Source organism: Pituophis catenifer, unplaced genomic scaffold (assembly GCF_029215685.1).
Source record: "Pituophis catenifer annectens isolate HBS135680 unplaced genomic scaffold, rPitCat1.0.hap2 SCAF_14, whole genome shotgun sequence".
NCBI classification, from domain to species: Eukaryota; Metazoa; Chordata; class Lepidosauria; order Squamata; family Colubridae; genus Pituophis; species Pituophis catenifer.
This window is the reverse complement of record NW_027256894.1, coordinates 5,948,768-5,975,672: the sequence shown is the minus strand read 5'-3', so window position 1 is coordinate 5,975,672 and position 26,905 is coordinate 5,948,768.

Sequence of the window (26,905 nt, the reverse complement as noted above, 5' to 3'; positions counted from 1 at the left end):
CGATGACATCTCTGTCACTCGCCCGCCTCTGTCTCTCTCTCCCCCCCTCTCTCTTTCTCTCTCTCTCGCTCTCTCTCTGCTTCTCCAGCCTCTCTGCCTCTCACAATGGGTCACAAAGGGAGGTATTAACAGAATAACAGTAGATGTTGTGTGTTCTGCCATGAACAAAACTTGTGATCTCATCCCAAGGTTTCAGACAAGCTTGAACCATCTGGCTCCGCGCTGGCGAAAAGCATGCTGGCTATTCCACAGAATTTCAGTGTCAGGGCAAAGGGGGCAGTGGGTCTTTGCCTTATGCCAATCTTTTCTCCCGCCCAACTCTCCTTTCCTTCTACCCCCCCCTTTCTCTCCTTCTCCTTCTCCTCCAATAAGACAGCAGCCTGACGCTGCAAAACAGACCACGAGTTTTTAAAACACAGCCCTGACATTTCCTAGTAGGGATTTCATTTTATTTTATTTTGGTATTATGATTTTTCCCCCCTCCCCCTGCAGCTCAGGCCTTTTTTTTTCCTTCTTCCCCTTCTTCTACAGATCAAGCCCACCTCCCCCTGCTTTTATTTCTCTTTCAATCAAATAAAACACCCATTTTCTCTCTCTCTCCCTTGCTCTCTCTCTCTTTCTCTCTCTCATTGCATGCCCACTCTTTGCAGAGAAGGAGAGGGTTTTCGAAGGGGAGGGTGGAAGGGAGGATGGAAGAGAAAGTTGGCAATTTAATTCAAACAAAAGGAGCTTGAAATCTATAAGCACAGCAACTGGGCAACTCTTAGCAATAGAATTCTAATTAGTATTCTCCTATTTTTCTTTTAGACAGTTCAGGAATGCCCCCTATTGACACTAAAAGGCAGGCTGGTTAAAAGAGAGAGAGAGAGAGAGAGAGAGGGAGGGAGGGAGGGAGGGAGGGAGGGAAGGAAGGGAATGTGTGCGTGTGTGGGGAGGAGAAGGGAGGGGGGCTGAGACATAGCCAGCAAACACTGCAGATTGCAAATTATTTCACAACCCTTGCCAAGTCCCTACTCTTGGCATCAGGTTTTTTAATGACACCCTACAAAAAAAGAGAATGGAGGAGGTGCGGAGAGGAAAGCCCAGAGAGAGAGAGAGAGAGAGAGAGAGAGAGAGAGAGAGAGAGAGAGAGAGAGAGAGAGAGAAAGTGTGTGTGTGTGGGAGGCGAGTTGTGTGGCGGCATGCCTTTGTTGCAAACCCAAATGGTGCAACAGCACACAACACGCACACCCTGATCGCCCACACATATCTGGTTTGAATGTATTCCTAATGAGAAGTGAAGAGGACGATTGGAAGAGGGGCATCTTGGTTGCCTGGTCAATTGGCAGCTCCTATTGCATATTAATGAAAGGGGTGATCTCATTTAAAAGAAGAAGGCCACCTCCTGCCTCATCCTTCTTTCTTATTCCTCCACCCACCCCCGCCCCCCTAACTAAGAATCCCCAGCTATGATCTTTTGGTTCTGAAGAATAAACATCGCAGAGAGTTCCCTCATTTTCATTTGAGCTTGACCTCAGGCAGCCCAAATGTTTAAGGCAGCAGTTTGGTGCCACTTTAAAAACACAATGCCTTCTTTGCATAATAATATCGCTGGTGTGTGTGTGTGTGTGTGTGTTGTGTGCCTGTGGAATTCATTTTGCTAGTGTACCTGTTTCAATCACATTCACAAAGAAGGATGGAACCTGTGCCTATAGAGAGGTGTCGTTAGAAATTGCACTCCCAGGACATTGCCTTTTGCCTTTCCTGATCCTTGTATTTTGTACTGGAAGGGAAGAAGGAGAAGGAGAAGGAGAAGGAGAGGAAGGGGAAGGGGAAGGGGAGGGGGAGGGAGAGAAGGAGGAGGAGAAGGAGGAGGAGAAGGAGAAGGAGAAAGAGAAAGAGAAGGAGAGGGAAGGGGAAGGGGAAGAGGAGGAAGAGAAGGAGGAGGAGGAGGAGGAGGAGAAGGAGAAGGAGAAGGAGAAGGAAAAGGAGAAGGAGAAGGAGAAGGAGAAGGAGAAGGAGGAGAAGAAGGAGAAGGAGAAGGAGGAGGAGAAGGAGAAGGAGGAGGGAAGGAGAAGAAGGAGGAGGAGAAGGAGAAGGAGGAGGAGAAGGAGAGGAAGGAGGGAGGGGAGGGGGAGGGAGAGGGAGAGAGGAGAGGGGAGAGAGGGAGAGGGAGGAGGAGAAAGAAGAGAAGAAGGAGATCAGAGAAAGAGGAGAAAGAGGAGGAGGAGGAGAGGGAGGAGGAGGAGGAGAAAGAGGAGAAGGAGAAAGGAGAAAGGAGAAAGGAGGAGGGGAGGAAGAGGAGGAGGAGAAGGAAGAGTGGGAGAGGGAGAGGGAGAAGAAGGAGAATGGAGAGGAGAAAGAGGAGGATGAGGACGAGGAGAGGAAGACGAGGGGAGGAGGAGGAGGGGGAGGAGGGGGAGGAGGAGGAGGAAGAAGGAGAGGGAGAGGGAAAAGGAGGAGAAAAAGAAGGAGACAGAGGAAGAGGAGGAGGAGGAAGGATATGAGTGTCTGTATGCTTCTGTCTGAATATGCATCTAGGCTCCCAATCTAGATAGTGTTTTTGCTTCTAGTGTTTTTCCCCCCCCTCTTATATCACTTTTTATACATTTTTAAAATTTATCTGAAGCCCCTTGAAGTGAAGGGGGCAATCCATCTATCCAGCAATCGAAGTCGTTCCTAATATCTGTGGCTTCTGTAACATGCAGAATGTATGGACCTTAGCAACTACTTGTGGGGCTGAGCTGCCAATAGAAATAAATTGGCCCCATCTCAGCTTTAAAGAAAGCCAAGGGAAAACAATATATTTGGCAGAAAGATTCCATAGCATTATTCTGAACGAGCAGGATTAGGAGTCACTAAATATGCGACTCAGATTAAACTTCATGAAGAAGCCACAAAATGCGAAACTCTACAGTATACTTTATAATGTTTACATTATTGACATATGCCTCTTGGCTTTTCCTCTTCCCCCTCCCCACCCATTTTCCCTGTCTGAAGGCATCTGCTGCAGCTTTTGTCACCATGAGGAAACCACAGCCGAGTCTCCACAATGTTAGGGCAGCAGACATAAAGCGGGGCGGGGGGTGGGGATATGTCCAAAGAGCTGTGATTTTTTTGAGGATAGACATCATGTTCTAACTGTTCAGCATCTAAAATAGCTGGAGATAAATGAGGCATTGGCCCGGGGTGGCCTGCCCTTTCCTTCCTTGCAATTTGGCCAATGCACTACATTGAGTTTGACAGACGAGGTATCCTGGTTTATGTACTGAAAGGATAAACTGGAGAAGTGGAAGCAAAATCTGAGCTCTGTTTGATACTGCTACATGATTTTCAATAGTCTGTAGGAGACTTTTTTTGAGCTGGCTTGCTAATATAGTTGATTTATAAATAGAATTATAGGAGAATAATAGAGTTGGAAGGGACCTCGGAGGTCTTCTAGTCCAACCCTCTGCTCCAGCAGGAGACTCTGTACTATTCCAGACAAATGACTGTCCGGTCTTTTCTTAAAAGCCTCCAGTGATAGATAGATAGATAGATAGATAGATAGATAGATAGAGAGAGAGAGAGAGAGAGAGAGAGAGAGAGAGAGAGAGAGAGATAGATAGATAGATAGATAGATAGACAGACAGACAGATAGGCAGGCAGGCAGGCAGGCAGGCAGGCAGACAGACAGACAGACAGATAGATAGATAGATAGAAAGAATTCTTTATTGGCCAAGTGTGATTGGACACGCAAGGAATTTGTCTTGGTGCATACGCTCTCAGTGTACATAAAAGAAAACATACATTCATCAAGAATCATAAGGTACAACATTCAATGATAGTCATAGGGTACAAATAAGCAATCAGGAAACAATATCAATATAAATCTTAAGGATACAAGCAACAAAGTTACAGTCATATGATCATAAGTGGGAGGAGATGGTGGTGGGAACAATGAAAAGATTAATAGTAATGTGGACTTAGTAACTAGTTTGACAGTGTTGAGGGAATTATTTGTTTAGCAGAGTGATGGCGTTCGGGAAAAAACTGTTCTGGTGTCTAAGTTCAAGTGTGGGTTCTACTTACCTTTACTACTGGTTTGCAATGGGGCCGCATGCAGAAGCTTCCTGATGATGTCGGGGTCGGTGGGCGGAGCCTCCCACTGGTTTTACTATCAGTTCTTGAGAACCGGTCCAAACCGGGGGCAACCTACCACTGGTCTAGTTGTTCTGGTGTGCAGTGCCCTATAGCGTCGTTTTGAGGGTAGGAGTTGAAACAGTTTATGTCCAGGATGCGAGGGGTCTGTAAATATTTTCACAGCCCTCTTTTTGACTCGTGCACTATACAGGTTTTCAATGGAAGGCAGGTTGGTAGCCATTGTTTTTTCTGCAGGGTTCACAGTTTTTTCTAGAGGGTTCATATGGTACTTTTTGCCATCCAGAATTCCGTGGTCAGATGGCATAGGAGAAGAAGACGCAGACGCCGGGGGGTGGAGTCAAGAAAGTAATCAGTCTGGGGTCATTCCATTCCCACAAGCGGTCTAAATCCGACCCCTTTTGAGTTCTGTTAACTCTTACCTAGTGCCAATTTGGTGCTGATTGTGAGTTGACTAGATTCTTGTGTAGTGGATAGGTTTGAGCAATAAATCTTCTTAACTGGAACTTAATGTGTGGTCCTGTTCCTTTGTGTCTGACAGATGGAACTCACTATTAATGTGGAAAACAATCAAATAAGTCGTTTGGAATTCCAAGGGTGCGGGTCAGAAGAACTGGGTGTATATGTTCTCTGAATTTCTCAACAGTGCTGCTGGCATGACAGCCCCATGGAAGAAGCATAGAAGTAGAGGGATCCAGGCAGTGGTGAAATCCAAATTTTTTTACTACCGGTTCTGTGGGCGTGGCTTGGTGGGCGTGGTGTGGCTTGGTGGACGTGGCAGGGGAAGGACATTGCAAAATCTCCATTCCCACCCCACTCCAGGGGGAAGGATATTGCAAAATCTCCATTTCCTCCCCGCTCTGGGGCCAGCCAGAAGGTGGCATTTGCCGGTTCTCCAAACTGCTCAAAATTTCCACTACTAGTTCTCCAGAACCTGCTGGATTTCACCCCTGGATCCAGGGATGACACAATTTATTGTAGAGAAGATTGCATGATAAAATTCAGCACTCTTTATACTTGTAGTTGTAGATAGCAGAGGATGATTTTATTGTCTACCGAGATTCTCAGTCATCCAAGTCATGATTGTCCCAAAGATGTTTTTTCAAGAGGCAACTGGACTTCCATTGTTTTTCCTTGAAGACATTTCACTTCTTATCCAAGAAGCTTCTTCAGTTCTTCTTCTTCTTTTTTTGCAAGACAAATGGTATTTATAAGGCCTTCTCATGCATAAATAGATGCACATACAGTATATGATTTTTTTAAATGTAACAATCTCAATACAATGTAATCATTGGAATTCATTGTAATTACTGTATACATGCATTGTCCAGGTGCACAAGCAACTTTTTTTCCCCATTTTATTTGTTTTATTTATATAACATTCAATTTTCATCAAACAGTGTGTGTTTTGGGTACAGTTATGTTTAATGCGGTGGCTCAGTGGCTAAGATGCTGAGCTTGTCAATCGAAAGGTTGGCAGTTCAGCGGTTCGAATCCCTAGCGCCGCGTAACGGGGTGAGCTCCCGTTCCTTGTCCCAGCTTCTGCCAACCTAGCAGTTCGAAAGCACATAAAAAATGCAAGTAGAAAAATAGGGCCCACCTTTGGTGGGAAGGTAACAGAGTTCCGTGCGCCTTTGGCATTGAGTCATGCCGGCCACATGACCACGGAGACATCTTTGGACAGCGCTGGCTCTTCGGCTTTGAAATGGAGATGAGCACCACCCCCTAGAGTCGGGAACGACTAGCACATATGTGCGAGGGGGAACCTTTACCTTTATGTTTAAATAGTCATATTACAAATCTTTCTTGCGATAATTCATCTCCATCGTATTAATAATATAATAACATAATAATATAATAACATTAATACTTAATACTTAACATCACCTTCTTTAACCACTCTCCACTCTACCATTTCCTCTTTTTATATCTCCTCCTTTCTAACTTCTGTTTCTGTTATCTAGCCATGGATAGAATATGTCCCCTATCAAAAGATATTCAGTTTCTTCTTTATCCTTAAATAGTAAGTGTTAATCTGTCCATTTCTGCACATTCTACTGTTTTCTTAATTACATTCCCCTCAGACGGGGTCACATCATTTTTCCATTGTTGAGTAAATGCAATTCTAGTTGCAGGTAGTATATGCAGGATAAGGTATGTAGTCTTTTTATCACATTTTTCTGAAGAAGAACTGAAGAAGCTTCTTGGATAAGAAGGGAAACGTCTTCAAGGAATAACAAAGAGTGTCCAGTTGCTTCTTGAAAAAGCACCTTTGGGATGATTTTATTGGTTCTTTTATCTCTATTACTTGGTTTCCCATCCTCCTGAAACCTTCCTTGCTGCCACCATGGATGGTGCCCTCTCCAGGTAGCCACTCTTGGATTTAAATGGAAGTATGAGAAGGCAAGGAGGTTGTGGATCCACGGAGAAAGAACTGCATAATAGCAAATAGAACATTTCTGCATACAGTACATCTCTTCCCATATAGTAGAATTTTATCCAAAAATTTATCTACTAAAATTTTCTTCTTCTTTGAAGTAGATTTTGGTTTTTCTGCCCAGCAGTAACAATACTGACTTTCAGAACTCCATATCTATTCACGATGATACCCTGGTTTTTAATCAAAGAGGGAGGGAGGGAGGGAGGGAGGGAGGAAAGGAAGACGGAGGGAGGGAGAAAAGAAGGAAGGAAGGAAGGAAGGAAGGAAGGAAGGAAGGAAGGAAGATAGAGGGATAGAAGAAGGAAGGGAGGGAAGGAGGGGGAGGAGGGAGGGAGAAAGAAAGAAGGAAGGAAGGAAAGAAGGAAGGAAGGAAGGAAGGAAGGAAGGAAGGAAGGAAGGAAGGAAGACAGGGAGGGAGGGAAGGAGGGAGGGAGGGAGGGAGAAAGGAAGGGGGCGGGAGGAAGGAAGACAGAGGGAGGGAGGGAAGGAATGAGGAAGGGAGGGAGGGAGGAAGGAAGGGGGTAGGAGGGAGGGAGGAAGGAAGGAAACAAGGAAGAAAGGAAGTAAGACAGAGGGAGGGAGGGAGGGAGGAAGACGGAGGGAGGGAGGGAGGAAGGAAGGAAGGAAGGAAGGAAGGAAGGAAGGAAGGAAGGAAGGAAGGAAGGAAGGAAGGAAGGAAGACATAGGGAGGGAAGGAGGAAGGGAGGGAGGAAGGGGGAGGGTGGGAGGAAGGAAGGAAGGAAAACAGAGGGAGGGAGGGAGAAAGGCATATGCCAGTCAGCTTTTGAATAATATTCTTGAAAATATATGAAAATCATTAAAGCAAGTATCTTTTTTTTTTCTTTTAAATTAAATACATTACCAAGAGAAAATAAGCTGGATATCTCTTGAACCAAAAATTCAGTATTTACCAGGTCCTTGCCTCACTGTTCTGTAATATAGCACTGACTAAACCAGTTGCAGAGTCCATCTCTGCAGGGGAATAAAACCCAGAAATATTCTCAGTTTTCTACTTTCTACAACTTTCTACAACTACATTAATTTTGTAGACTATGTATCTCATCGCAATGAACCAGTGAACCGCATTTGGGGACTGACATTGGTCTTCTCAAGCATGAAAAGAGGACATTTATAATCTGTAAGCTTTCAGAGAGTCAAGTATAGAATGCAGGTAACATGATTTGTTCCATAAATTATGTATTTATTTAAATTTATATGCTACCTGACTCCCAACAACTCTGGGCAATATTTAAATTTATTTTTATGTAAAATGTGTGGGTGGGGGGTCACTCTCATTTTCATTTTCCAAGCAAATCTAGGAAAGTCCTTCGAAATATCTCTTACCTTAACAGCTTTTCCCTCATATCTGCTTAGATCCCTGACATACTAAAGTGTACTCATTGAATGATCTCATTATTCAGGGATCCCACAGTATCCATTCTTATTTATTTTACTTTATTTTATTTATTTATTTGTCAAACATGTATAAGATAACAGGTAAAAGTATAAACATAATTTGAATACATGAAAAGAGTAAGTAAAAAGGAATATTAGGACAGGGACGGAAGGCACGCTGGTGCTCTTATGCACGCCCCTTACAGACCTCTTAGGAACGGGGTGAGGTCAACACTAGACAGTCTAAGGTTAAAGTTTTGGGGGTTTGGGGAAGAAACTACAGAGTCAGGTAGTGCATTCCAGGCATTGACCACTTTGTTGCTGAAGTCATATTTTCTGCAATCGAGTTTGGAGCGGTTTACCTTAAGTTTGTATCTATTATTTGCTCGTGTATTGTTGTGGTTGAAGCTGTAGTAGTCATTGATAGGAAGGACATTGTGGCAGATAATTTTATGTACTATGCTTAGGTCAGACTGAAGTCGGCGTAGTTCTAAGTTGTCTAAGCCCAAAATTTGGAGTCTGGTGGCATAAGATATTCTGTTGTGAGCAGAGGAGTGGAGGATTCTTCTTGTGAAATACCTCTGGACTCGCTCAATTATATTAATGTCTGATATGCAGTGTGGATTCCAGGCGGACGAGCTGTATTCGAGAATTGGTCTAGCAAAGGTTTTGTGTGCCCTAGTTAGCAGTACAATATTACCGGAGAAGAAGCTTCGCAAGATTAGGTTAGCAACTCTTAATGCCTTTTTGGCAATGCTGTTACAGTGAGCTCTGGTGCTTAGATCGTTTGAGATGAGAACTCCAAGGTACTTTTCTTCATTGGATTCATTGATGTCAGCCATGGCAGAAAACCATGGAATCATAGGGCTGGGAGCAGTGGTGAAATGTAAAATTTGTTACTACCGGTTCTGTGGGCGTGGCTTGGTGGGGGGGGAGGTAATATGACTCAGTAGGCGTGGCCAACTTTTTTTTTTCTTTTAAAACCATTTTTTCTACAACCTCTTCGGCTGAAGAGGTTCTAGGAAAAAATGCTTTTAAAAGCCTCTGATGATCCCAGCTGAGCCGCGCAATCATCAGAGGCTTTTTTTTTTTTTTTTTTTTACTTTTAAAAGCATTTTTTCGGCCAAAGAGGTTGTAGAAAAAATGCTTTTAAAAATAATTAAAAAAAAGCCTCTGATGATTGTGTGGCTCCAGCTGGGCAATGGGGGGGGGCAGGGATTTTGCTACTGGTTCTCCAAACCACTTGCCACCATCGCTACCGGATCAGGCGATCCGGTCCAAACCGGGAACATTTCACCCCTGGATGGGAGGGATCTTGGAGGACCCCTTCTAGGTCAATTCCATGCTCAATCAGGAGATCTTATACCATTCTGGACAAATGGTCATCCAATCTGTTCTTGAAAATCTCCAGTTGAAGGATCATCACCCACAACTTCAAGAGGCAAGCTATTCCACTGATTAATTGCTCTCACTGTCAGAAAATTTCCCCTTACTTCTAGGTTGAGTCTCTCTTTATCCTTAAAAGTCCTCTCATTGTCCTTATCTTGGTGGAGCTAGAGCAGGGGTTTCATTGAGGGTCGTATCAGGGTTGTCTTTGACCTCGGAGGGTGGAGGGGGAGGGCACATGGTCAGGGGGCATGGCTGGGGTGGGCTTGGCTGTGGTGAGCATGACACAGTATTCCTGTCAGGGGCACCTGTGGTGGCCAAGTGCTAAGGCAGGACTTCCATTACATCCTCACACTTGTTATAATCTCCTTCCTTCCTTCCTTCCTTCCTTCCTTCCTTCCTTCCTTCCTTCCTTCCTTCCTTCCTTCCTTCCTTCTTTCCTTCCTCCCTCCCTCCCTTCTTCCAGAATACCATCAGGCTCCAGCTACCAGTCCTGGACGACATCTTCGAATCTCGCTGTTTGAGGAAGTTGCATAACATTCTCAGAGACTCTTCCCATCCTGCTTACCATCTTTTTGGACTGGTGCCTTCTGGCAGAAGATACAGAACAACTAAAACTCGGACCACATGTCTTCTGAATAGTTTTTATCCCAGAGCTATAATTGCACTCAACCATGAACTCAAGGGCCACCATCAGTGAGCTGTTGGACAGCATGACTTGGTCTGTTGTGTGGATGTTTGGGTACTTTAGGGGTGGAGAATTTTGGTGGGTGGGGTGTGTGTTTTTGGATTGTTATGTGTGTTGGGCCTCGTCTTTGGGTGTTAAGTGCATTTCATTTTATAGGTATACTATGTATACACATACAATGACAAGAAAAGTTATTATTATTATTCCTTCCTTCCTTTTATTATCCCTCTCACAGTTACTGCTATTAAGCCTGCTTAATAGCAGTAACTGCTATTTCACCCAATCTATATGTGTACTTTTGGTTTTTCTTGCCTAAGTGTAGGACTTCACTTTTCGCAATTTGTCTTGAACAATAATATACGCTTACCTCGTTAACAACAACAATTTTAATATTATTTGAAGTTGAATAGAGGATTGCTTTAGAATTTCTCAGAGCCTTCCAGGTGCTGCTACGATTACCTCAGATAAAGGCAGGAAATACAAATAATAGAAAATAGATTCATTGCTATCGCCAATTCCAACAAATTACTAAATCAAATGTCCCAGGTGAGAAAATGTTTAAAGTGGACAAACAGGATTTTTCACAGTGTGTCACATACATTTACACGGATTTGGTTGGAGATGGATGTGCTGGTCTTCTCAAAGTAGGTGAGACATGGACTGATGTGGGAAACGTTTGATCCTATAAGTCTGGAGAAAAGTGCAGAGTCCTTGGGCCTCTGGGTCTACCAGTGTTTTAGATCCATGCCCCTCTTGGTTGGTTAAAGTCTCCTAGGAGGTGTGGTTGTATCCAAAAGGGAATAGTTTAAGAGGAGTGGTCCTGCCCACATTTAAGGAGGTTGTAGAATGGTTGATGAAACCATTTGTGAACCAAATTGTGTTGGATAATTTCTGGTCTGCCTCCAACTTTCCTTTTTAAGTGAAGGTTGTTAAGAAAGATGTCGTGTTTGATGTTCCGCCTAGGAGTGGAGCATCAATTCCTGTTCAGGGGAACACATAAAAACTTTAAGTGGAGATAGGAGATCGAGATGAAGCAAGCACTGAGAATTGTTAGAGCAAGTGAGTGGGCGCAGGAGAAAACAATTACCATATTTTTCAGCGGCACAAAGATACTGGTTAAATGATCACTTTCCTCCTTATGAAGAGTAGAACTTCAGCTCCTCCATTGAAGCTGAATGCTAAGAGATTTAGGATTGATAAAGAGGTCCTTCGTAATGCAGCTCTTCAATAAGTGGTGGAATTCAGTGCCGTAAGATGCAGTTACGGCCACTAGTTTTGCTTCAAGAGGGAATTATACAAATACAAGGAGGAAAAGGCTCTTATGAACCATTGGTTAGGAGGATGGCTATGCACGTGGCTCCAAAAGTAGAAGTAGAATGCTTTTAAATGACAGTTGCTAGGCAACCACAGTAGAAGAGTGTCTCTAGAAAGACCTCATATCCAGTTTGTGGGTTTCTCAGAGGCATCTGGCCAGTCCTGTGTGAAGAGCAAAAAATGAAGGAGACTGCCAAGTGAACATTAAAAAAAAATCATTTGAATAATGTTCTTGCTTCAGAATATTCCTGATTTGGTCAGTTCCTTCCTTCCTTCCTTCCTTCCTTCCTTCCTTCCTTCCTTCCTTCCTTCCTTCCTTCCTTCCTTCCTTCCTTCTTCCCTCCCTCCCTCCCTTTCCTTCCTTCCTTCCTTCTTTCCTTCCTTTCTTCCTTATGGTCTGCTGAAGAAAAGCAATAAAAACAATTCAATAAAATAATCCACAAGAAAAAAAAATAATTTCTCTCATGTTCTGAAGGAATAGCTATTCCAGAAATGCTTGGGAATGCAAGAAGATCTGAGTCTGAATCACATGGGATCTGCTGTATGTTCTCTGCCAGAGAATCTGTGGTTGCAATTTAAGAAGACTGTGTCGGCTGATGTCTGATTCCTTAGTAATTCCATGGTTCCTTACTAGCATGGAGGATGTTATCTAGTTTAGGTAATGAAACTTCTGCAAGAAAACAATAAAGCTCAGGGAGCACCAAGAACCCTTAATCCCATGGTTATCCCATGGAAAATTCCCCATTTCTGCCACTGAGAACTTCCTATTCTAACTCACTGCTCTGCAAGTCAGATCCAAAGACAGAATTATGAGAAGTATCTTCTAAGGAGGTGGTAATATAGAGGCTGGGGTCTATTGTAGAAAAACTGTTTTAATACTTGTGTCCTAAGTACTTTAGGGCATTAGAGATTGATATTAGCTCTATATATTGATGTAGAAAACAGGCAGCAAAATACTATCTTAGATAGAACCGTGGTGGCGCAGTAGTTAGAGTGCAGTACTGCAGGCTACTTCTGCTGACTGCCGACTGACTGCAATTTGGCAGATCGAATCTCACCAGGCTCAAGGTTGACTCAGCCTTCCATCCTTTCAAGGTTGGTAAAATAAGGACCCAGATTGTTGGTGGACAATAGGCTGACTCTGTAAACCACTTAGAAAAGGCTGTAAAGCACTGTGAAGTGATATATAAGTCTAAGTGCTATTGCTACCTTAAGAACTGCCATCATACAATACCATTTAGCCATCTCACTTAACCTGTGTGTGTCTTTGTGCCTTTAAATCAAGGTTGGCTCTTGGTGACTGCTGACACCAGTCCTTGAGGTTTTCTTGGCAAGATTTCAGAAGTGGCTTGCCATTGTCTGAGAGATTATGAACTGGCCCAAGGTCATCCAGTTGGCTTTGCACCTAATGTGGGACTAGAAGGCATGGTCTTTTGCTTTCTAGGCCTTGTGCCTTAACCAATTCACCACTACACCAAACTGTAAATGTAATACCTAGGGAGATACACTTCATATCAGCCATAGCTTTCATGAATCTTCAGAAATAACTCCTGGTACAGTTATCCTACTGTGGGTGTTACTGCATTAATCACTAAGATGAGTTTCTTAGCTTGTGATAAATGGAATTTCCTGAACTCATCCTTAGGAACATAAAAATAGCCCTGTTGGAATCATTTCTGCTTCTCATTAGCCTTAATAATTTGGTATCCTTTACAAATTTGGTCTGCTGACATCAAGCCACTCCATTAGAATCATTTGTGATCCCACTGAAAAAATCACTGCTCCCCATACAGATCTTTGAGGGACCCCACGTCTTATTTCTCTCCTTTGAGAACATTGCCTATTTATGCCTATCTTCTTTTTCTTTCCGTTATTCTTTTTAACTAGTTAGTAATCCATAAAAGGACAGGTCCTATTATCCCATGACCACTAAGTTCACTCAATAGCCTTTGATAAGGAATTTGGTCAAAGGGCTTTTTGAAAGCCCAAATACAGAAGGTTGACAAGGTCACCTCCATCCATGTGTCTGTTGACACTGTCAAAAAGATCCAGAAGTTTGAGGAGGAGGGATTTAACTTTGCTGAGGGAAGCTGACATTTGCAGAATCCATGCAGATTCCTCTAGATGCTGTATATCTTCTTTCATTACTGGGTTTACTAATTTGCCTGAAAAAAAAATGCTAAGTTGTCTGAGCTATATCTTTATAATACTTTCCTGAATCTCTTTTCTAGAAGGAAGGAAAGAAAGAAAGAAAAAAGAAAGAGAAAGAAAGAAAGAGAAAAAAGAAAGAGAAAGAAAGAGAAAGAAAGAGAAAGAAAGAGAAAGAGAAAGAAAGCAAAAATAAGAAAGAAAAAGAAAGAAAGAAAGAAAGGGAAAGAAAGAAAAGAAAAAGAAACAGAAAGAAAACAGAAAGAAAGAGAAAAAAGAAAAAGAAAAAAGAAAGAAAGAAAGAAAGAAAGAAAGAAAGAAAGAAAGAAAGAAAGAAAGAAAGACAAGCAATTGTGTCACATTTTATTCCTCTAGCAATCAGCCCTATTTGAGGGATACATTCCATATTAAATTCTTGCTTTCATCTTCACTTTTTCCATCTCTAATGCCTTGACACAATTGTACCGTTAATCATTTCCCTCCTAATTTTTAACAGGCATCCCTCATGGATTCAGAAATTTTTACAGCAAATGGGCAGAGAAGGCCACTTTGCAAGTGATAATCTGAAGCTGTTGGGGTTGGTGTAGGCTTGTTTGGGAAAACAAAGGATGTGAGCACCAAATTTCTAGAAGGATATTGGTTCGTTGGAGGGTTCAAAAGAGGCACAGAGAGAGAGAGAGAGAGAAAGAGAGAGAGAGAGATAGAATACAGGAACTAGAGGAAAAGGAATAGGAAGAGAGTGAAGGATCTTAGGTTGTTCAATGTGGATCAAGGAAGACCGAGAAGAGACATGGTAGTTTGGGTTCAAATCTATAAAAGAGTGCCAGAGCAAAAATGGACAGGAAAAAATGACCATGGCCACAGAACCTAGGATCAGAAATAGTGAGACAGTGAGTTCAATCAACCCATGGAACAGAAGTTGCCTTCAGAAGTTGTGGGAGCTTTATCACTGGAGGCTTTCAAGAAGAGATTGGTCTGTTATCAGTCAGAAATGGTGCAGAGTCTGCTTGTGCGGTAGGTTGGACTAGATGACCTACAGGGTCCCTTGCAACTCTTGTTAATCTGTTAATCTCTTAAAAATAACGTTTATAAGTTGCAGCTACCTAAATTTCATTTAAATATAAGGACAAAAGAACTTCTTAATGGTAAAATCCATGCAACAATAGAATAATCTATCTATGGAAGTATGAGTTCTCCATCACTGGAGGAATTTAGGAAGAGGCTGAACTGGTTGTTATGCACGTTCTTAGAGGGTTGGTCTAGATCAGTGTTTCTCAACCTTGGAAGCTTGAAGATGGGTGGACTTCAACTCCCAGAATCCGCCAGCCAGCGCAGGTGGCTGGGGGATTCTGGGAGTTGAAGTCCACCCATCTTCAAGCTACCAAGGTTGAGAAACACTGGTCTAGATGATCCTTACAGTCCCTTCTAACTAAACCTATAAGGTTTCCTGACCAAAACTAGGACTCACATTTTTCAAAATCAAGTTTTTGCTCCGTTTTGCTAGGCCAACTCTTACTTTAGCTTCATACATACATATCTGACACCGCCATTACCTAGGTTCCCTCATTTCTTTTCAGGCATTTTATCAATTATTTGAACTTGCATTTAACTTCCAGGAAGGGAAAATATTTTAACAGAAGACCACCCTCCTCTTGCTCTGAGAGTGGCCTTCTCTGTCCTTTTTCAGGTCTTATTTACTGGCGTCCTCTTGTAGAGATCTGCGGAGGAGCAAGGTGCAATGATGAGCAATTGTTGTGCCCAAGAGCATTAAAGAGTTCAAATGACCACAAATGTCGCATTAAGTTGTCAAATCGAACCAGTCTCTTTCCATCATTGAAACATTACAATGAGGGCCTGAGACAATAAAATCGTTCAATTATAATGCATTAAAGCTCTCCTTGCAGGGAAAGGAAGAATGCTGAGTGAAAAGGGGAGAGAATCTTGACGGGACTTTCTTAGCAATAGTGTTGTGGGTTTTTTTTTTTCTTTTTTTGCTGGGACCCCCCTCCTCCTCCTCAGAAGGAAGGAGAAAAAAAAGCCCATGAAAGGAGCATAATTGGAGAGTTTGAAAGGATTCTTCATGACAAGGACAATAAAATGGATAATGGCATAAGAATTCCATTTGTGCCCTAAATGGCACAGCCTTAGCTGAGATTTGTGGGTTGTTGTTTTTTTTTTCAATAAAATTGGGCCCAGTTTTATAAGTGTGAAAAGCTGCTCCCATCTTTCTTTCACCATACAGTCTTCAGCATGTACAAGGATTAACAGTGAGGAGGGGAGAGCCCACATTGCCAGCCTTGTGTCCAATGTTCTCCTCCTCATCAACTCATGCAAATCAAGACCATTTTTTAATTTGTGGTTCTAGAAGATCTGTGTCATGCACCCCATCGGAGTCTGAATCTGAGGGGGAAGATGAACAGCTGACAGAGTGAGAGAGTGGCTCCGTTGGCTGTGGAGGAAACTGGGGAAGGGCAAAGTCAGGCTGGGCAGAGCAGGAGAGAGCTAGAACAAGGGAGTGGGGGTTCAGATGAAGACCAAGGCCCACCCCCTCCTCATCCTAGGGCATGCAGGGAAGAATGGAGAAGAGAGCAATGTGGGTTGTATGGCTTACGAGGGAGGAAAGGGCCCCGATTCCCTTCACAAGGCACACCTGGGGATGGAGTTTAAAGGAGAGGCAAATGGGAGGGGCGGTTGTTGGGAACAAACGCTGAGTTCATCTTGTGTTAACTGCTTTATCTGAGTTCCTGGCATCCTCCCAACTGGTTTGATTTACTGCTACTTCACTTCTGGAACTCCTTATCTTGCTTGCCCTGCTGGATTAATTACCTTATCTTGTTGGATTTATAGTTCGAAGTTTTCTGTTTATAACACTTGGGACTGGAGTATTTTCAGCCAATGGCTGTTACAGTTTTGTGGGAGAGTTTTTCTCCAGACAGGAAAGTAAACAGGATGTTGGGGGCAAAGTTGGAGCTAATAAAGGGACTCATACTTGTTCTCTGGCTGCGTTGCCTTTGTGCCATGCCCTGGGTCATCACAATCTGCCAAAAAGGGACAAACATGATTCATCACCTGGAACATTCATTGACCCACCTGGGAATTCAAGCAAGTTACTATATTGAATTTAATACAGTACAGATCTGTTGGGGATAGACCACTTAAGCCAGGTGGAGGGGGTCAAACAGGGAACTAGTCTGGAATCCCTACATGGGCACAAGAGGGTGAAGTCCAATGCTTCTTGAATTCCATTGATCCTTATGTGCCATGTGCCAATGTCTGTCCGAGAAGATTCCCATGTCTACGCTTGAGCTATAAAAGAGCTAATTGAATTCTTCATGTGTGGGTCTGGTTGTTTGTGCCCAAGAGAATGCCAGCTTCGCAATTTCTCAGTTGTTGTGGATGAAACTTCTGTTTATCTAGCATATCAGTAGGATGCTTGAAATAGGATTATCAGAGTTCTGTTGGTGCTCTCTCGTTGCTGGGAGAGAGAGGCCACTGTTGATAGTTCTCTTGATACCTCTTTATCACTCAGCAGCCTCCTTGCTAAAACCAAGCCATGCAAATGTGATTCAATGTTTAAAATAACATCCTACCTTTGAAGAGATGTTTGGCACAGCTACCTAAATTGAAATAATAAAACAAGAAATAGATCATTTGACAAGCCCTCTCCTGCCATTATTAGATTATGATTTAAAGCATGAACAGATGTCACATCCAAGTTTTGATTTAATTTATGCATATCTATAACAAAATCAAAATAAGATTTTAGTAAATTTAGTAAAATTTTTGCAGGAGAAGAAGCAATGGATGGAAATACTGTAGATCAAGGAGAAAACCAGTCTAGAACTAAGGAGAAATTTTCTTACAGTGAGAACAATTAATCAATAGAGCGACTTGCCTCCAGAAGTTATTGGTGCTCCAACACTGCAAGTTTTTAAACTGGTGCAAGTTTGCCACCAGTAGCCTCTCACCGACCAGTACGCTTTCATAGAGAGGGGCTCCCCAATGTCGACTGGTGGCCCCCAGGGGGAGAGCCTTCTCTGTGGGGGCACCCGCCATCTGGAACAAGCTCTCCCTGGAGATATGGAGGATCCTGGACTTGCGCGCTTTCCGCTGTGCCATCAAAACATTTATTTTTCAGCAGGCCAGCCTGGCCTAACCTCTCTTTTAAACTTTTTTAATAACTTTTAAAATTTTTAAATTTTAAATTTGTCTTATGAATTTGGGGTGTTTTAAATTTCGTTTCTGGGCCAATTATTTAATTGTATTTTAATGGTTTTTTAATATTTGTATTATATGTATTTTATTTGGCTGTTCATTGCCCTGAGTCCTTCGGGAGTAGGGCGGTATACAAATTCAATAAATAAATAAATAAATAAATAAATAAATAAATAAATAAATAAATAAATAAACAAATAAGAGATTGGACAACCATTTGTGTCAGATCTACCAGCTTCGGCTTGGCACCTTGCTGGCATTCTGTCATCAATCGGGGAAAGGAAGGAGGAACAACTGAGCAATAAAGATGTATATCTTTATGATGGGAAACTGGGAGGGGGGAAGTGACAGTTAAGGAAGAAAAGAGTGGTGATGTGACTCCGGCTCCCGAGCCTGTCCTCACGGAGGAAGATGACTCTGAAAGTGATGGGGAGGAACTGACAAGGCCTCCCTCTCCAGGACCCTCCTTTCTGGCAACGCCTCAGGTTCCAGCTGAAGGCCAGGAGGAAGGCATGTCAGAGACCCACTAATAGGGAGTGATGAAGATCGATCTTGGATTGATCCCAGGCAGCGTCGGAGGGAGAGGCGTGCGCAGCAAAGGAAGAGGTGGGGAAGGGCCAGAGATTGCTGAGTCACTGAGCCATGCCCCACAGGGGATAAAAGTGGGTGGGGTTGCTCTGCAGGCTCTGTGACGGACAAAAACTGCATATCGTGAGCTTCGGATGGGATATTTTTCGGAATTAAGGCTTGGACTTTGTGAATGACTTCTGACTACTCTTTGAACTCTTGGTTGCCCCAGCAACGGACTACAGATACGCTGACTCCTGTTTCTAGAGGCAATAAGAAATTTGGCAGGCATTCAGAAAGTAGCTGCCAGAACTTTTATCTGCCAAAGGGATTCAGGTCAGCTTGTAAAAATAAATTACTGATAGACGTCTTTTGCTCGTGTGTCTGCCTATGTGAGGTGGAGGGACAGAAAAAGTGGCTTGGAATCCGGTTTGTGTTGGCAGGCTGGCATCTTCAAGGCCGTTTGCCCTGAGAGTGGAATTTCACCAGCCCAAACACCTCAGCATTTCTTGTAACAATCTGGATGCTGGATTGGCTTCACACAGGTGGACCGCGAGGGGAGAGCTAGGGGAAACCAGAGGTTTAATTTTGTATTAGCACGCGGGGATTTTATATTCCACTTGACTTTACTGCGATCAATATCTCTAAGTAAAAGTGCCTTTTCACTTCAACCAAAGGGAGTTGAGAGTTTTTACTTTCCTAGGAGATCAGATTGTGGCAGGTCTGACAATTGGTCTGAAATGGTTTAGGATTTCCTGCTTGAACAGGAAATTAGACTAGAAGACCTCCAAGTTCTCCTCCAACTCTTTGCAGTAATAGGTACTGCAAATCTTCATTTTACTGCTACTCGGCAACTAGGAAGTATTATCCAATATCCTTCAACTCTCAGGTCTTCAACTTATGAGCTGAATGCAGAAATTCAGTTCCTGCAGTTTACTCATGAGGAGCAGCTATCCAGAGTATGTGTGGGCAAACTCACAATCTCTCTTTTTTCCAGAGAGGCCAGCCAAAACTCTCCATCTGGCCACCAATAATACCACAATGCCATCCCTGCTCTTACTGCAAATCCAGCTTTAATCCAGGACTCCCAAATTTCATAGAGAACAATTAAGTTGTACAATGAAATATACCTGTATACTGAATCTATTTCTCAAAACACCAGAATCATCAAAAAATTTAAATTATAACATTTAAACAAAAGATTTAAATTATAACATTTATCCATATCTAAGAAACCCTAGGGGATGTAGTGGCTCAGTGGTTAAGATGCTGAACTTGTTGATTGAAAGGTCAGCAGTTCAGCAGTTCGAATCCCTAGTGCTACGTAACGGGGTGAGCTCCCGTGACTTGTCCCAGCTTCTGCCAACCTAGCAGTTCGAAAGCACATAAAAAACGCAAGTAGAAAAATAGGGACCACGTTTGATGGGAAGGGAACAGCGTTCCATGCACCTTTGGCTTTTAGTCATGCCGGCCACATGACCACGGAGACGTCTTCAGACAGCGTTGGCTCTTCGGCTTTGAAACGAAGATAAGCACCGCCCCCTAGAGTCAGGAACGACTAGCACATATGTGCGAGGGAAACCTTTACCTTTAAGGTACCATGTATATTGGCCTAATTAGCTGACCCCATGTCCCTCCTGTCCTTCCTGGTCTTCCTCCGCCATCTTTTTAAATTTCACATTATTGTACTTCCCTAGTTTATTTTTATTGTTTTATTCCTTTTCTATTGTTATGCTTACATTTTTTATAATTGTTTTTTCTTTTATTGTAAGCCACCCAGAATAACTCCACAACTAGATGGGTGGCAAATAAATTTAACAAACAAACAAACAAACAAACAAACAAACAAACATCCAAGGGGCCTTGTTTTCTTTAGCTTCCATGCCTTTCCCCCTTTTCTACTGAATTAGTTCAAAAGTTCTAAACATTTCACTGTTATTTCAGATGTTCCAAAAAGTTCACAGTTTTGTTCTTCAAAATTAATGTTGAAGCAAATAGCCTCAAATAGTGAACTTTGTCTCATTTCTATATTTCGTTGTGAGGGAGATATTTTAGATCCTTATGAAAATGTATACGTGTGTTTAACCAAACTTTTTCTTAACTCAAAACTCTTGTTTTGGAATATACATCGTTGGGTACTAATTTCACGGTGAATAAACATCTGTAAGCATTTTTCATGCTATCAATTTTTTTTATTAGATTTATACCTTGACTTGATATAAATAGAGTAATGGTGGTTTTGTCAATTATTATGACTTAATAAAAAGTGGTGGGGGGCTGCCAATCACCTTAATCAGCTCTAGGAACATGTTTGGAGCGATGCTTCATTCGTCACTTGTCATGTTCTATGTTTTTGATTGTCCTCTGAGCTACAGGACTCATTCTCACCTCTATTTTTTTAATTGTTATTTTTCAAAGTGCTCTCTCTTTTTTTTAAAGTGTAGCATGGGAGAAAATCAAACCCATTTACCTCTCGCCGAAAACGAAAGGTCTTTTCACTCGGCTCATCCTCAGTGAGTAAATAACGCTCGTGAAATTTGTGGACGCCGTGTGGCATTGAGGGAGGCTGGCGTTACTCATGGTGATCATTACTCTCATTAATGTTTAACTTCCTGGCACAAATAATTCAGAAGGACCCAGGCTCCCACGTATACCCACAGAGAGAAAGAGAGACACTTATAGGCCTGCTTACCATGCCGACATAATTTCACAGTCAAAACACACTCCCTTGATTGAAACTGTGAACCTCGGAGGAAAGGCGCCCAGCGTGAGAATGGGCACGGAACAGAGGAAGGTTAGCCATTTCACTGAATGCGAAAATCAAGAAACAGCAGTGGTCTCTCTCTTTTGTCTCCAACTTGCTCTTCAAGGTATGAAAAGTTCCAGTGGGGGGGAGACCTTGTGCACCAGCCCCCACCGATCTAGGGATAACCCCCTGGCTCTTCCTTACAATTATATTTTTCCTTAGGATGCCAATTAATCCTTTTCCTCTTGCCGAGCCTACTGCGAGCAGCCAAGGAACGGGGCCACCTGTTCCTCCTTTCTATCAAACATCAACCCCACCAATTATAAGAGGAGAGAAACATCAAGAGAAGTTGCTGCTACCAAGAATAACATTTGTACTTCCCGACGGTGGTGCAGTCACAAAGTTTAATTGATATTAAGATGACGGAAGATGTCTCTTAGGAAATGTTATTTGTAAAACAGGGTTCGGTTGCATCAGCCAATCTTCTTTCAAAAAAAAAAAAAAAAAGGAGGGGGGGAGAAACCCAGATTTGGGGGCTGTTGCGAATTATGGTAGCTCTCTGTAGTAACTTCAGAAGAGTTCATTATTGGGAAGACAATAATCTGCAAGACGTATTGCTACAAAGTGTGTAATACATTTGCAAATAAGAAGCAAATCTCTAATAATCTCCTGGTGCGTTTTGTAAACACTTCACTACCTTGTAAGAGAAACCAGGCTGACAGCTGGTAAGTAATATAAAATGACCAGGAAGAAGCAATAAAAGAAGTAAATTAACTCAGGGCTTATATCTCTATAAAAGCGTAGTGAAGGAGGAGCTGACTAATGGTTGCAGTGATTTCAGGACCAATTGGAAGGATTCCTTCATTTTTATTTATTTATTTTTTTAAAAAATGAAGTTCCTCGATTAGAAATAACTCCAGTATTTGAGCACAAGTTAAACTATGCAAGTTGCTGGCCAGTTTCCAGCTGGGACACTGTCTACCTGAGAAGAAGACAGTTCTAAATATAAGACATTTCCACCCTCAGTTAAAGGGAGTAGAGATAGATAGATGATAGATAGATAAATTTAAAGACAGACATATAGAGATGATACATTAGATAGAGATGATGATGATGATGATGATGATGATGATGATGATGATGATGATGGATAGATAGATAGATAGATAGATAGATAGATAGATAGATAGATAGATAGATAAAGAGGCAGGCAGACAGGCAGGCAGATGATAGATGATTGATAATTTTAAAGACAGACAGACATAGATGATAGATTAAATAGAGATGATGATGATGATAGGTAGATAGATAGATGATAGCTTTAAAGACAGACAAACAGACAGACAGACAGACAGACAGACATTAGAACAGCCTCTATTCTATTTCAAAGGGAAATTATTTGGAGCATTTTTTTTCTCCATTTCTAGTCAACGTATACTGAATTTTTGTGTCCTTTCTTGAACAAACTGCCTTGCCTCACCTTGTCTTTTTCCTCCCATTTCTGCCTCTCTCTCATACCAAATTCTGCTCATCATAAAACACTAGGCCTATTTTGGTCCTAATATCTGTTTCATTCTATTATCCATTTATCAATGGCTCCAATCTAAGAAAGCGAAAACTGGAGGATTATTTTCTCACAGATCTATATGTTTGGGAGGTGTCTGCAAGGAATGGGGGGGAAAAAACCAAGTTTGCAGTCACAACAATGCCATCAAATCTCTACCCGATTTTCAGTTATATTCTTGGGGCTGCCATCTTGATATTTTGACCATTTTTGTCCTGCAGAAACTTCTGACCTCATGATCTTAGAACCTCGATATGATCCAAAATGAATAGATACAGGGTGGAAGAATATACAGTAATGGCTAGACCTCTGAAAATGGAGTATATTGATAGAAGCAAAATACACAAGTTGTAAATAACCTTGCATTTAAGATCCTTAAGCAAACTCCAGATAATTGCTGGAACCGCAAAGATTATGGATTCTTCTATCGGTCTGCTGCCTCCTAGCAGTCACCTGGATTTTTACGACTCAGGTATGATAGCCCTACAACCATCACCTCTGTAGATGGCATCAGTGAATTTCAACTATCAGGACAGTGGTCTCCTAAGAAGAACGCAACCAATTAGGCTGAGAGTATAGCACTGATGATGTTACCTAGTTGGGTAAGGAAATATCTGCAAGAAAACAACCAAGCTCAGAGAGCATCAAGGACCCCACAGTTCAACCTTGACCTACACACATTTTTTCCTGTCTAAATGGGCTTACCGCTACTGAACAGATAAGCCTGTTACCTGCTGCTGACTCCAAGCACCTGTTTCACACTTCAACAACTCCTTTCTGGCAACTGAGCCACAACAGAGCTAGGACTACCTTCAGCTACAAAGTTATATTCTAGATTACCATATAGGTAGACTACAAACAGCCTGTTTGTTTTTACAGATTACAGATTAACAGAGTTGGAAGGGATCTTGTATGTCTTCTTGTCCAACCCACCCACCCCCTACATCATTGTTGATGAGACCCTACATCATTTTTGGCAGATAGGAGCCCAGTCTCCCCTTCAAAGCCTCCAGTGATGAAGCTCCCACAACTTCCGAAGGCAACTTCTGTTCCATGGCTTGATTGTTCTCACCGTCAGAAAATTTCTCCTTATTTCTAGATTGAACCTCTCCTTGTTCAGTTTCCATCCATTATTCCTTGTCTGGTCTTCGGGTGCCTTGGAAAATAACTTGACCCCCTTCCTCCTCTCTGGGGCAGCCCCTCAAATTTTGGAAGACTGCTCTCCTGTCTCCCCTGGTCCTTCTCTTCTCTTCACTAGACTAGCCATGCCCAGTTCCTGCAACCGTTCATTGTATGTTTTAGCTCCAGTCCCCTAAACACCCTGGTTGCTCTTCTCTGTACTCTTTCTGGAGTCTCAACATCTTTTTCATAGTGTGGTGACCAAAACTGGATGCAGTATTCTAGGTGTGGTCTTACTAAGACTTTATAGAGGGTATTAGCACCTCCCTTGATCTTGATTGTATCCCTCTATTAATGCAATTTAGGATTGCATTGGCTTTCTTGGCTGCCACCACATACTGTTTAGTGTGGCCTCAGCAATATCTACTATTCTACAGCACTCCAACCTGGTGTAATGTCTGCTGGGAGTTTTGATAGACATCCATGGCATCCTGTTTGATTTCAGTAGAAGAAAGTAGTGACCTGCAGAAGAAGAAAGTGAGAGGGTGCGTGGATTAGTTGTCTTCTGCTAGTACAACTGAGGAATTTAATTTGCATTCAGAGTCCTCTATGCATGAAAGTAGTCGGAAGGGAGGGGTCTGACAATCTGAAGATGCCTTGAAGCTCAGCTGCCTTGCAAAAAGGTTTGAGGTTCATATGGTCAATCAATCATGCTCCACACCAAATCTCTCTTCCTTAATGCTATCTTATTCTTCTCACCTTAATTAAAATCTGCTGTCATCGATTTGGTCTCTCCAGACCTTCTGTCTGATTTCAATTTGAAAAGGGTCTCCAGGAGAAGAAAAAAAGCTGTACAGACCAAAGCACTCGGTGCCTTAGGGTGTCAGACGATCAAATGGTTTTGGGGTGATTATCTGCCATATTTTTAATTGCTTAATTAAACCATTAGGATTGACATAACTGTTTTTAATACATTCTGGGGAATGCTTTAAAAGGATAACATTTTTTTTTCTTCTCCCTCGGATTGTTCCATGAAAATCCATTATTATCTAGATCAAATGAAAGGACCATTTCTAAGCTGAGCTGGATGCTTCTTTGGAAGAGTTATGACTCCAGTTAAACCCAAGATCATAGCAGAATTGAGAGAACAAAAGGATGACCGACAATAATACACAGCGATGAATGTTGGGCAACTTGAATGTCAGTTAGAAAATTCCCTTAGTGAGAAGCACTAGATATTGTTAGTTAGGAGGAGTTCAGGCCCTTGAGTTAGAAGTAGAAGATGATAGACTGGTTGCTTAGAAGACGGCCGCAAAAGTGGAAATTCTTGATGAGAAGATAGGGAATTAGTTGAGTTAGGCAGATCATACTAATTTCTTGGCAAGAAAATCAGAAGTAAAGACAGTTTTATATTAAAATACAAAATATATTTTATGTTCTAGCTGGAGACTAGGTTAGTAAAAGTGTAGGAGCCATTATATGTGTCATTAGATCATATGACACACATGAATTATATAATTATATATATATGAATTATATAATTCATGTCAGTTAAATATATAGCAATAGCACTTAGACTTATATATCACTTCACAGTGCTTTACAGTCCTCTTTAAGCGGTTTACAGAGTCAGCATAATACCCCCAGCAATCTGGGTCCTCATTTTATTGATCTTGGAAGGATGGAAGGCTGAGTCAGTCTTAAACTGGTCAGGGTCGAACTCCTGACAGTCAGCAGTGAGTTAGCCTGCAATACTGCATTCTAACACTGTGCCACCATGGCTCATATATTCATATATATTCACATATATTCACATACATATATGAGCATTATATGAGTGAGTATGAACAAGAGGCTTGACATCTTCCAACAAAGATACCTTTGTCAAATCCTAAAGATTTGTTATTTGGCCCTTGTTACTAATGAAGAAGTGCTCCAAAACAGTTTCTCCTGCAAATCACGTAACATTGTCACATGCAGAAGACTCCAACTTTCTGGTCATATACTCTGTATGGAGAATAATCAAATTCCCAAGATGGCAATGAGCTGGATTCTCCCAGACGCCTCCAAAAATGGTGAAGAACATTCATAGACAATTTAAAGACTTTAAACATCAACATGGGAAGATGCTGGCATACTCATTCCAAACTGAAAATATTGGAGATCCCTTGCTGCCCGATATGCTACATAGCATGGGAGGATCTAATGCTCATGCTAAAAGAAAAAATCAGTTAGAGGTTAATATAATGTGTGTGATATCACTTGCTCCTCCTTGCCAACCATGGATGCCAAATTGGACAGCTGGAGGAGATTTTCCTTCAAACTACAAAATTCCAGTTTTCTGAATCTTTATTTCTGGATAATCTGTCTAGAATAGAATAGAATAGAATAGAATAGAATAGAATAGAATAGAATAGAATAGAATAGAATAGAACTTTTTAGTGGCAAGTGTGATTGTACATACAAGGAATTTGTCTTGGTGCATACGCTCTCAGTGTACATAAAAGAAAAGATACTTTCATCAAGAATCATAAGGTACAATACTTAATGAAAGTCATACGGTACAAATAAGCAATCAGGAAACAATATCAATATAAATCGTAAGGATACAAGCGACAAAGTTACAGTCATACAGTCATAAGTGGAAGGAGATGGGTGGTAGGAACGAATAGCTTGACAGTGTTGAGGGAATTATTTGTTTAGCAGAGTGATGGTGTTCGGGGAAAAAACTGTTCTTGTGTCTAGTTGTTCTGGTGTGCAGCGCTCTATAGCATTGTTTTGAGGGTAGGAGTTGAAACGGTTTATGTCTGTTTTCAGTGAAATATTTTCACAGCCCTCTTTTTGACTCGTGCAGTATACAGGTCCTCAATGGAAGGCAGGTTGGTAGCCATGTTTTTTTTTCTGCAGTTCTAATTATCCTCTGAAATCTGTGTCTGTCTTGTTGGGTTGCAGAACCAAACCAGACAGTTATAGAGGTGCAGATGACAGACTCAACAATTCCTCTGTAGAACTGGATCAGCAGCTCCTTGGGCAGTTTGAGCTTCCTGAGTTGGCACAGAAAGAACATGCTTTTTTGATGACGTTTTTGATGCTAGCTATCCATTAATCCAATTGCATTAAATTTACATGCTTATTGCACACAACTGCCCAACTTCACACGAACGAAAGTATCTCTTATTCTATCGTTGGGTGAGAGACGTGGTT